General features: G+C 40.3%; 1 non-coding gene across 1 annotated transcript; it reads right to left on the reverse strand.

The window, feature by feature from the left end:
- Positions 1 to 9,292: 9,292 nt before the first annotated feature.
- Positions 9,293 to 9,399, reverse strand: LOC112745708 (small nucleolar RNA R71). Its single transcript, XR_003173622.1, has one exon. It is a non-coding gene; the product is annotated as a small nucleolar RNA R71 (small nucleolar RNA).
- Between the last annotated feature and the right edge of the window lie 434 nt (positions 9,400 to 9,833).

Consider the following 9,833-nt stretch of genomic DNA (forward strand, 5'->3'; position numbering starts at 1 on the left):
CCATTGGTCATATCCATGTGTGTCTTCCTCCACCATGGGGTCTTTCCCTTTTCTTCGTTTGGTTCTTGATAAAGAGGCCATGATTACTTGATTGGTTGAATTTTGTGAGGTTAGAGAGAGTGTGAAGAATGTTGGAGAATTTGATGTGTGTTTGGAGCAAGAAGAAGTTGAGGCCGAACTTGCTATGACAAGAAATGATGAAGGGAAGTTTAAATGGTTGGAGTTTAAAGTAAGAGAAATGTTGAACCGAGCTTGTTATGTTGAGGAGTGATGAAGGGAATGAAGTTTCAAAGGTTGGAGTGATTCGGTCATGTGCATGGCTTGAAGGTGGTATGCTTTTAAACGAGCAATAAAGGGCTGGGATGCAATTAGACTTATGGAGATCAAAGGTATGCATGTAAGGATGAATGAAGACAAAGTTTGCTCCTTCCCTTGCCTTTGCCATGAGCATTCTCAAGGAGTGGCAGATTTCTTTTTCGAGGCATGTGATGGGATTTTGTCCTCATGCTATGCTTTCCTTTGTCTTGTCTTTTTCTTTGAAGATTCTTTGACCTCCTAGTCACCACAACAAGACAACATACATTAGTTTTATCCAGCCGTAGCAAGAGTGTTCTTTTTATTAATACTATGTGAACCATCAATTCTTATATCATTTGAACCGTGACACTCTCCTTGGAGGACACCAAACTTAATGTTTGGTCATATATAAAGAAAATGAGTATCTTCCTCCAATTAGTGAAATTCAAATGTTAAATGTTCATAAGAATTGTTTTCATCATACTTTCTTTTTCTCTTTTTTTCATGAAGGATCAATTGTATCCCTAAATCGGTGCATCAAAGTTTGATGAACACCAAACTTGTTTCTTGTCAAAGGGTACATCACAATTAATGCCTTCATTACCGGAAAAGAATTTTTCCATTTATAAGATTTTGGAAAACAACAATTGTATGATTATTGATGCATGAATTTCTAATTTTCATGAAGCTATGTGGACACCAAACTTAGTGTTTGGCCATATTCTTTGTCAAGATACTCCAAACATGCAAAATGGAATTATTTGTAACATTGGTTTAGTGTGCTTGAAAGCACACCAATCTTAGCATATGTTTCAAAACAGTGCATGCAGTCAATGGACATGTTCATGAAAAGAGAAAAGAATTCATGCTCAATTGATCATAACTTATTGAATTTAAAATGACATGAATCTTAAAGCATGGGTTGCCTCCCATGGAGCGCTCTTTTATTGTCATTAGCTTGACAGAGAGAACTTTCTTTTATGGTGGTTGGTGCTTGTAGGGCCTCAATTTGTCTCCTCTGACCGTGATCCTCTTCTTTGTTTTCTGGTGTTCAATTTCAGCATGCTCTAATGAGAGTATGTTGCTGACAGTGTAGTAGTCCTCGGTTTGTTGATTTGCCCCCAGCTGTTGATATATTAGTTGCACTTTGTCACCTTTGGAAAGCCCCTCTGTTGGAATCTTTCTGTTCTTCCAACCCCTTTTTGCTTTGTTTCTGCATTTCATTTTTCCTTTTGTTGATCTTTCTTTTCTGGCCGTAGGCTTTCCTTGGGGACCTCTCTTTTCAGTGGCTAATACTCTAATATCCTCTTGGGCTTTTTCATTAGTCTGCACAATCCTTAGCATTGGGATGTTGCTGTGACCTTCCTAGTCATTTTTCATATAGTCTTTCTTCTCCTTGCTAAATTGTGCCTCTGGTAATACCATCAGAATGACACTCTGGTCATGCATCCTGAGAGTTAATTCCCCAATGGTGCAAGGCAACAGGAAGCTCCCTGGGTCCTCAAGCTTGGGAGGAAGCCCCTTTTGAATCAAGGCCCTGCATTCCTCAGTAATCACTATGGTTTCTTTCTCATCCCAGCTTCTTTTCTTGTTGATAAGCTCCTTCAAAAACTTGGCATACAGAGGCATTTGCTCAAGTGCTTCAGCTAAGGGAATATTAATTTCCAGCTTCTTGAAGGTCTCAAGGAACTTGTGAAAATGCTGGTCTTTAACCTCTTTGTTGAACCTCTGGGGATAAGGCAGTGGAGGTGTGATGCTCTTTCCTATTTGCTACTGTCCCTGAGCTACTTCCTTTGAGCTATGTGGCTGGTTGTCCTTCTCTTTAAGTTTCTCAGTGCTTTTGTTTGGCATCACAACTTGCTCCTTAGCCTCATCTGACTTTGTTTGATTCTCATCCTCTGTTGGTTCTTTGATGTTCTCTGTTTGCTTCTTTGTAGTGTCATTGTTGCTTATCAATGTTCTCCCACTCCTTAATTGTATTGCCTTGCATTCCTCCTTGGGATTTGGGATTGTGTCACTGGGCAGTGAGCTTGAAGGTCTCTCAACAGATACTTACTTGGAGAGTTGCCCCATCTGTCTCTCTAGGCTCTTCAGGGAGGCTTCCTGATTCTTGGTTACCATTTCCTGGTGTTTCAATATTTTTTCTATCATGGCCTCCAAGTGAGTGATTCTTTGGGCTTCAGGTGATACTTGAGGTGGGTTATGAGATGTGGGTGGTGGATGGTAGGCATTTTGGTTGGTGGGTTGGTTATTAGATTGGTATTGGTTGGGGTTGGGGTAGTTGTTTTGAGGTTTTCTGTAGGGGTTTTGGTTAGTCTGCTGCTGGTTGTGGTTGTGGTTGCTACTTGGGTTGTTTTGGTTTGAGTTCCTCTGCCAAGGTTGTTGGTTTTGGGTATGATTATCTCCCCATCTGAGGTTTGGGTGGTTCTTCCAAGATGGATTGTATGTATCACCATACACTTCATTTGGTCCTTGGTTGTGCATATACTGTACTTGCTCTTGTGGTTGTTCTTCTTGAGTTTCTTCACTCTGTCCCCATGTGGTTGATGGTTGGCTGGTGTTAACTGCTGCAACTTGGAGGCTATCAATCCTCTTGGTCATTTGCTCAAATTGTTGTTGAATTTGCTGCTGCATTAATTTGTTTTGAGCTAGGATTGAATCCACTCCTTCTAGCTCCATTACTCCTCTCCTTTGTGATGGTTGGCGGCCTCTTTGATGAGCAAAGAAATATTGGTTGTTGGACACCATATCAATGAGTTCTTGAGCCTCCTCTGCAGTTTTCATGAGTTGCAAGGAACCTCCAGCTGAATGATCCAAAGCTTCCTGGGATTTCAGTGTTAAGCCTTCATAGAAGTTCTACAGCTTCTCCCACTCATTAAACATGGCACGGGGACATTTCCTGATCAGAGCCTTGTACCTCTCCCATGCCTCATAGATGGGTTCAGCCTCCATTTGTGTAAATGTTTGTACCTCAGCCTTTAACCTTATAATCCTCTGAGGTGGATAAAACTTGGCAAGAAACTTGGTTACCAAATCATCCCAGTTGTTGATGCTGTCCCTTGGAAAAGATTCCAACCATTGAGTGGCCATGTCCCTGAGAGAAAATGGGAATAGCATCAGCTTGTAACTGTCAGGAGGCACACCATTAGTTTTGACAGTGTTGCATATCCTCAAGAAAGTGGATAAGTGTTGGTGCGGGTCTTCAAGTGGTCCTCCACCAAAAGAGCAATTGTTCTGAACCAAAGTGATGAGTTGTGGCTTGAGTTCAAAATTGTTAGCATTGACATTTGGAACTAAGATGCTGCTTCCACAATGTCTAGGATTTGCAAAGGTATAGGAGGCCAAAACTCTCCTCTGGGGTGGGTTGTCATTGTTGTTGTCTGCTCCACCTGGTGGATTGGTTGAATGTTCCTCCATCTCTTGAAATTCCTCGTCTGATTCCTCTTCTCCAACAATATTTTTCCCTCTTTCAGCTCTTCTTAACCTCCTGAGAGTTCTTTCGTCTTGTTCATGAAAATTGGGTGTAGTTCTTTTTGTACCTGACATACAAGCAGAGCATGAGAAATGCACAAAACCAGTGACACTTCAATCTACTGCTAGATTGCAGTGTTAGTTAGTTTAAACAAAAAATCAAACAGTTAGTGGGTTAATAAAAAATTAGAGAAAAAAAATAAAGAAAAAATGCTTGATCTAGATCACCACCTCACTTAATCATTGTCAATCTATTCAATCCCCGGCAACGGCGCCAAAAACTTGATGAGATATTTTGGTAGAAAAATGAATTTCTCCCAAAACACACAAATCTAACCGGCAAGTGCACCGGGTCGCATCAAGTAATAATAACTCACGGGAGTGAGGTCGATCCCACAGGGATTGAAGGATTGAGCAATTTTTAGTTTAGTGGTTGATTTAGTCAAGCGAATCAAGATTTGGTTGAGTGATTTGTGATTTGCAGAAATTAAATTGCATGGAAAGTAAAGGGAATGGGTAAATTGCATGAAGTTAAAAAGAACATGAAATTAAATTGCTGAATCTTAAAGAACAAGAAATGTAAATGGCTCGAAATGTAAAGGGGATTGGGAGTTGGATTTGCAGAAATTAAACAAAGAAAAGTAACTTGCATCAAACAAAAGAGTAAAAGAGGGTTTGGGTTGAATCGGGTCTTGAAGCAGTAAAGTAAATGAACATTAAAAGCAAGAAAGAAACAAAATGTAAATTGGGAATTCAGATCTCAGGACCCAGAGACTAGAAAACCAGGTCTAGATCTCACTACCTTCCTTGATCCAACAAGAACAATTGCAAGGGAAAAGTAAATTGCAAAGAAAGTAGATGAAGAGCAATTAACAGAAATTAAATTCAATCAAGTAGTAAATAAAGAGAGAGATCCAAGGATGAGATTGAAACAGAATTTCTTCAATTCTCCAACCCAAGATCCAAGACAATTGTAATTGAAATTGAAAGCAATAAAACTAAGAGGAAGAGAAGTGAATTCTCTTTCCCCAAGACTAAGAAATTAAAGATCACTCAATATCCAAAGCTCTCCGAAAACTATTATGAAAATTCAAAAGGAAAGCTCCAAGCAAAACCGAAAAGAAAAGCTATTCTAAAAAACTAAAAGGGGAGCTCCTCGAAGAACTTGAATTCTATCCTATTTATACACTTTCTTCAAATGATCTTCAAGCCTTGAGTTGGGCCTTTGCTCTTGGTGGAATTGGGTTGAAAGAGGCCTTGGTTGATTGCTCTTGGAGTTTGGAGAAGAACCAAAGTGAACCAAATGAACCGGGTTGGAGTTTTGCAAAAGTTGGACCAAAAGTTGGAGCAAAAGTTAGGGTCTAACTTTTGGTCCAACTTTTCATATCAGCTCCCATATCTTGCTGATACTCACGTTGGTGCAAAAGTTAGGGGTCTAACTTTTGCACCAACGTTAGCCTTCCTTGGTGCACTTGTGGCGCCAACGTTAGCCCAAAAGTTAGGGGCTAACGTTGGCGCAAACTTTTGCTCCTCCCCTTGTAGTTTTCATGTGCCAACGTTAGCCTCAAAGTTAGGGGCTAACGTTGGCGCAAACTTTTGGTGCCCAGGGGTGATTTTCATGTGCCAACGTTAGCCTCAAAGTTAGGGGCTAACGTTGGCGCAAACTTTTGGTTCCCAGGGATTGATTTTCAAGTTCCAGCGTTAGCCCAAAAGTTAGGGGCTAACGTTGGGGCTAACTTTTCACCCAAAAGTTTGTGCAAAAGTTTGAGGCTAACTTTAGGTCCAGCTTTTTGTTTCCTGGTTCAATTTCACTTATTCCATTGTCTTCTCTTTACTCCTAGCTATTCCTTCTTGCTTCAACCTTTCTCCAAGCTTTCTTCACCTATCATTAATCAACCAAACACATCAAAGCTATGCTTAAAATCATGAGATATTCATTCTTTCATAATATGTGACAATTATAGTATAAAACCTCATGAAATAGCATGAATTCATACATGGTTGATTCAATCAAAGGAAGCATGAAAATCTACCCATATTAGCTTACTTGTAGCCAAAGAAAGTGCACAATTCAAGTGAAAACTAAAGAAAAGGGCTAGTGAAACTAGGCTAAGATGACTTGTCATCAGTCTCTAAACTCCATGAATGGGGGTGAGGAGCTCTGTTGTGTCTCGATGAATTAATGCAATTACTTCTGTTTTCTATTCAACACGCTTGTCTCTGTTCTAAGATATTCACTCGAACTTAACCATGATGAATGTGATGATCCGTGACACTCATCACCATTCTCAACCCATGAACGCGTGCCTGACAACTGATGCCAGGGTATTTTGGCCAGTTTCACTGACCTTTTCTTTACTGTTTTAGGGTAGTTTCATGCATTTTCTTAGGAAATAAGCAAGTTTTGGGTAGAATTTCACTTACATCTTGATTCAAGCAAACATTGTGCACTTTACATGATTTCATGAAAATTATGCATGAATTAAATGACAAATTAAATGATGCATGTCTCTTGACTTGGATTAGAACTTTGATGCACTCTACTGCTTAATTTCAGGACAAAGGAAGCAAGGAAGAACCACGTTAACAGCTACGTTAGTCTAACTAACGTGACCACTAACGTGGAAAGGGAGCTAGCTTGCAACGTTAATGAGAAAAGTAATTGCCAATAACGTCCTCGAAGCCATCATAGCCCACGTTAAGAGTCACGTTAACTAAGTTAACGTGAACTCTAACGTGGAAGAAGAAAATGAAGCCAACGTTAGTGACACTCACCTTTGTCACTAACGTTGGACCAAGCTCATATTGGCCACGTTAAGAGCCACGTTAACTCAGTTAACGTGGACTCTAACGTGGGGAAGCAAAAGAATGGCCAACGTTAGTGACACTCACCTTTGTCACTAATGTTGGACTAAGCCACTTTGAGCCACGTTAGTTGCCACGTTAACTTAGTTAACGTGGAAGCTAACGTGGAGGGAGCAAGAATCGCCAACGTTAGTGACACTCACCTTTGTCACTAACGTTGGAATGAGCCACTATGAGCAACGTTAACTCCCACGTTAACTTAGTTAACGTGGAAGCTAACGTGGATGAAAGAATGATGAGCCAACGTTAGTGACACTCACCTTTGTCACTAACGTTGGAGATGGCTATCACCACCACGTTAGAAGCCACGTTAACCTAGTTAACGTGAACTCTTACATGGGAAGTAGGGGCGTTTTGAAACGTTAGTGACAAAGGTAAGTGTCACTAACGTTTTCGAAGATTTGGCAAGCCTACGTTAAAGGTCACGTTAGCCACACTAACGTGAACTCTAACGTAGGGAAGGGAGGATTCTCAATGTTATTGGAAAAGGTAAGTCCCAATAACGTGTGCGAAGGATCAAGAGGCAACGTTAATGGTCACGTTGGTGCCACTAACGTTGAAGTTAACGTGGATCACCCTTGGGTTCGGAACGTTAGTGAAAAAGGTGACTGCCACAAACGTTCTCGAACCCACACTTTCACTTAATGTTAACGCCACTAACGTCCTAAGCTAAAAGTTCCTGCCTACTTCACACTTTCTCTCTGCAAGTAAAGCTAAGCCCACTGAAGAGGATAACTGCTTCAAACTAAAGATCCAAAGGCCCATATCCAAGATTTGAAGAACCAACTAGAAGATCAGAAGAGTAGTATATATAGGGGTAGTTTTGAATCAAAAAGGGGGGTTGGAAATTAGAGAACTACTCTCTGTATTTTACTTTCTCTGCAACTTTTAGTTTAATTCTGAGAATGTACTCTCCATCTATGCTTTTCATTCCCAGAGCTATGAACAACTAAACCCCTTTCATTGGGTTAGGGAGCTCTGTTGTAATTTGATGGATCAATATTAGTTTTCATTATTCTTCTTCTCTCTTTTCTCTTGATTTTACTAGAAAGCTTTCAATCTTCATTCAATTGCGTAGCTATCTTGGAAAAGAAGCTATTCATACTTGGATCTCTTCGGAACTTTGGAAGAGGAATGAAGAGACCATACTAGAAATGCTTTCTCATGTTGGACCAAATTGAGGTTTGGATGGATATAGTGACATATAATCCTACCAACACTTTGATTTAGAAATACATGTAGTATAATCAGTGACCATACTTCATCTCTTCTCATGAGTAATTGACCAAGAAATTGGCTATTGATCAAGATTTGAGAGATTGAATTACCAAGAAATTGGAATTCGATCACTTAAGATTGCCAAGGAGATCAATGAATGCATTGATTGAGGAAGAGATGAAAATGAACTTGATCCAGAGAATGCAACATCTCCTAAGCCCAATGAATTCCCCATTTCTGATCTTACACATTCTCTTTAAATGCTGCAATCTACTTTTATGAGCATCTTCTCCATTCCCATTTAAGATTCTGCAATTTACTTTCCGCTATTTACATTCAGCTCTTTATTTCCAGCATTTACGTTTTCTGCTATTTACTTTTCCGCCATTTAATTTTCTACAAATCTCAAATCTAATTCTGCTTAGTTCAACTAGAACATTCCTCTAATTAAAGTTGCTTGACCAATCAATCCCTGTGGGATTCGACCTCACTCTATTTTGAGTTTTACTTGACGACAATTCGGTATACTTGCCGAAGGAAAATTGTTGAGAGACAAGTTTCCGTGCATCAAGTTTATGGCGCCGTTGCCGGGGATTGATTTTGTATCAACAATGATTAAATTGGAGGATAACTAGATTGAGCATTTTTCTTTTGTTTGATTTAAAATTCTGTTTGAGTAATTTACTTTCAGTTTTAGTTATTTTCTGCCCTTTCCCCTACCCATTTTCTTAGTTGTTAACAATTCAGTCCACTAACCTACTAACTGTTTGATATATTGCATCACTCACACTAACAGCAATTCTAACGGAAATACTTTCTGCATCTATTTCCTTACTTGTGCCTTGTTGGTTGTATGACAGGTAGAAGAAGCGGGGCTTCAACTTCCTTTGATTCTAAACCTGAGAGGACCTTCCTTAGATTAAGGAGGGAAGCAAGAGGAAAGAGAGTAGTTGGTACGGAGGAAGAAGAGGAGTATTTTGAACCAAACATGGATGAAAATATGGAGAACCATCATGAAGAAGAGGCTCACAACCATGGCAGAGAAGGTCTAGCAAATCATGCTGGGCAGGAGAGAAGAGTTTTAGGCTCTTATATCAACCCAAACCCAGGAAGCTATGGGAGTAGCATTCAAAAGCCAACCATACATGCCAACAACTTTGAACTAAAGCCACAGCTCATCACCCTTGTTCAGAACAACTGTTCGTTTGGAGGAGGTTTCCAAGAAGACCCCAACCAACATTTAACCACCTTCCTGAGGATATGTGATACTGTGAAGTCTAACGGTGTTCATCCTGACACCTATAGACTACTCTTATTTCCCTTCTCACTCAAGGACAAGGCATCTAAATGGTTGGAGTCTTTTCCGAAGGAGAGCTTAACAACCTGGGAAGATGTGGTGAACAAATTCTTGGCAAGATTCTATCCTCCTCAAAGAATCAACAGGTTGAGGGCTGAGGTTTAAACTTTCAGGCAACAAGATGGTGAGACTCTCTATGAAGCATGGGAGAGGTTTAAGGACCTGACAAGAAGGTGTCCACTAGATATGTTCAATGAATGGGTGCAGCTACATATTTTCTATGAAGGCCTCTCCTATGAATCAAAGAAGGCAGTAGACCACTCATCCGGGGGATCTCTGAACAAAAAGAAGACCATTGAGGAGGCCATAGATGTCATTAAGACTGTAGCAGAGAATGACTACTTCTATGCTTCTAAGAAAGGCAACACTAAAGGAGTGATGGAGCTAAACAATGTGGATGCACTGCTGGCCCAAAACAAGCTTATTACCAAGCAGCTGGCTGACCTCACCAAGAAGATGGAGAGGAACCAAGTAGCAGCAATCACCACCTCATCAACAACCCAAGAGGGGGTGAATGCAGAGGCAGAAGGTGAGCATGAACAAGCCAACTACATTGGAAATTCACCCAGGCAGACCCATGATCCATACTCTAAGACCTACAACCCTGGTTGGAGGAATCACCCAA

The sequence above is a fragment of the Arachis hypogaea genome, chromosome 14 (assembly GCF_003086295.3).
Source record: "Arachis hypogaea cultivar Tifrunner chromosome 14, arahy.Tifrunner.gnm2.J5K5, whole genome shotgun sequence".
NCBI classification, from domain to species: Eukaryota; Viridiplantae; Streptophyta; class Magnoliopsida; order Fabales; family Fabaceae; genus Arachis; species Arachis hypogaea.